The 1,988-nt window shown below is 52.6% G+C and overlaps 1 long non-coding RNA gene across 1 annotated transcript; it reads right to left on the bottom strand.

Moving 5' to 3' along the window:
• Positions 1 to 270: 270 nt before the first annotated feature.
• On the bottom strand, positions 271 to 1,316 carry LOC107081467. Its single transcript, XR_001481077.1, has 3 exons — positions 1,029 to 1,316; positions 721 to 812; positions 271 to 430 (listed from the first exon to the last, which is right to left on the bottom strand). It is a non-coding gene; the product is annotated as an uncharacterized LOC107081467 (long non-coding RNA).
• Between the last annotated feature and the right edge of the window lie 672 nt (positions 1,317 to 1,988).

The raw sequence follows: 1,988 nt of genomic DNA, 5'->3' as shown, positions 1-1,988 counted from the left end.
AACCAGACTGTAGGGTCCCCGGTTGTAGGAACCAGACTGTAGGGTCCCCGGTTGTAGGAACCAGACTGCAGGGTCCCCGGTTGTAGGAAACCAGACTGTAGGGTCCCCGGTTGTAGGAACCAGACTGTAGGGTCCCTGGTTGTAGGAACCAGACTGCAGGGTCCCCGGTTGTAGGAACCAGACTGCAGGGTCCCCGGTTGTAGGAACCAGACTGCAGGGTCCCCGGTTGTAGGAACCAGACTATAGGGTTCCCGGTTGTAGGAACCAGACTGCAGGGTCCCTAACAGTGGCATTCAGGCCGAAGGGCCTGGTAGATTACCTGGCTGTAGGTGTAAATGATGGCCTGGTTGTTGTGGGTCTGATGAGCCAGAGCTACAGCCTGATGGAGGTAGGAGGAGGCTGCCTGAAGATTCCCACGATGCAAACTGAGCTGCAACCAAAGTACAGATGTCAGTCCTCTCCCTGCTCCTCCAGGAGGTTCTCTCCTGGATACTGGTCTATGCTCCTTCTGATAGAAATATTTATTATCTCCAACAGGAACCAAACTAGTTCATTCAACATATTTGAATGTTTCTGATTTTTGGTGACATTCTTCTCTACGGTTCCCCCAAAGATCCAGAATGGGAACTTTTCTCTATCAGTTTACTGGTCAGTGCTGGTTTGGTGTCTGGCAGCTTCCTGGTTTGGTGTCTGGCAGCTTCCTGCTCCAGGTTCTGGTACCTTTGCTTTCTTTAGCAACAAAATCATTTCGTCCTTCTTCCTCTCAGCTTCGTCCTTCTTGTCTTCATCAGAGCTGCTGAATAGAGAGAAAGCTGTAGGGACACAGAACCAGAGGGACGGTTAGAGGGAAACCTGTCCTTCCTGCCTCTGTCCCTCCAGCTTCTATCCTGCCCAGCTTTGGCCTGCCCGCCTCTGTCCCGCCCGTCTCTGTCCCGCCCACCTCTGTCCCGCCCAGCTCTGTCCCGCCTGTCTCTGTCCCGCCCAGCTCTCCCGCCTGTCCCCCATCATGGTGGACTCTCCAGACGTACCAACTGCGGTCCACAGAGCACCGTCTCCACTTCTTTTCTGCTCCTGGCGTCCACTCCTGGCTTCCCAGAATGCTGTGCGGCTTCCAGCTTCAGGAACAACCGGAGCGCAGAGGACACAACGCCTGCAGGGGGCGATAGACTCTGTTAATGCAAACTGGGTCACTGAGCTGCTGCAGTCCAGCAGGTCTATGTGCAGCACCAGAGGAGAGGATCAGAACCCGTCCTTCCTGTGGCGGGCAGAGACTGATAGAATGGCGTCCTCCCCACTGCAGAGGGAACCTCAACAATTGGACCACTTTATCACCCGGGCAGCGTCCAACCGTCCGCCATAACCTCTACGTCCCTCCATCACTATAGAACAGGAACTTTATAGTGAACTCAATGAACTGACCTTTACACAAACTCCGCCTCCTCGCTTGGGGGCTGCGCCATCTTTGTTATTAGTCGCCACTGTCAGGTAGCGACAGCAGGCGGCTGTGACAACAAATCCCATGATGCTTTGGGAGGAGAGCTTTTCTCCCAAAGCATCATGGGATATATCTGAGTGATTATGGATCATCACTACTTTTTCATCCAGTAGACCTTGGTATCCGCTATATAATGATCATGGAGGAGTCGGACAGCCAGAGTCAGCATCAGCTCAGGCTCGCTGGATCAGGCAGCAGGTGTAACGGTGAAATAGAGTCAGAGGAAACACCTGCATTCTGATGTCAGTTCCTCTGGTTTACTTCCTTCATCACACAGACAGAAAATCACAGTAGGAAAAACAAACCAGACGTCATTAATCCCTAAACGGGAGGTCCTCTTTGAAACTGTTTTATTTGACTGATAGATTTTTTTGAAAGAAAATGGAAAATGTTTGTTTTTATGTTAGGATAGAATCTCGCCCTCTGGACCACCACCGGTTCGCCTCCTGGACCACCACCGGTCCGCCCTCTGGACCACCACCGGTCCGCCCTC

The sequence above is a fragment of the Cyprinodon variegatus genome, unplaced genomic scaffold, assembly GCF_000732505.1.
Source record: "Cyprinodon variegatus isolate N-32 unplaced genomic scaffold, C_variegatus-1.0 Scaffold5256, whole genome shotgun sequence".
NCBI classification, from domain to species: domain Eukaryota; kingdom Metazoa; phylum Chordata; class Actinopteri; order Cyprinodontiformes; family Cyprinodontidae; genus Cyprinodon; species Cyprinodon variegatus.
Note: the sequence above shows the minus strand (reverse complement) of the source record. Positions and strands in the feature narration are given on the sequence as shown.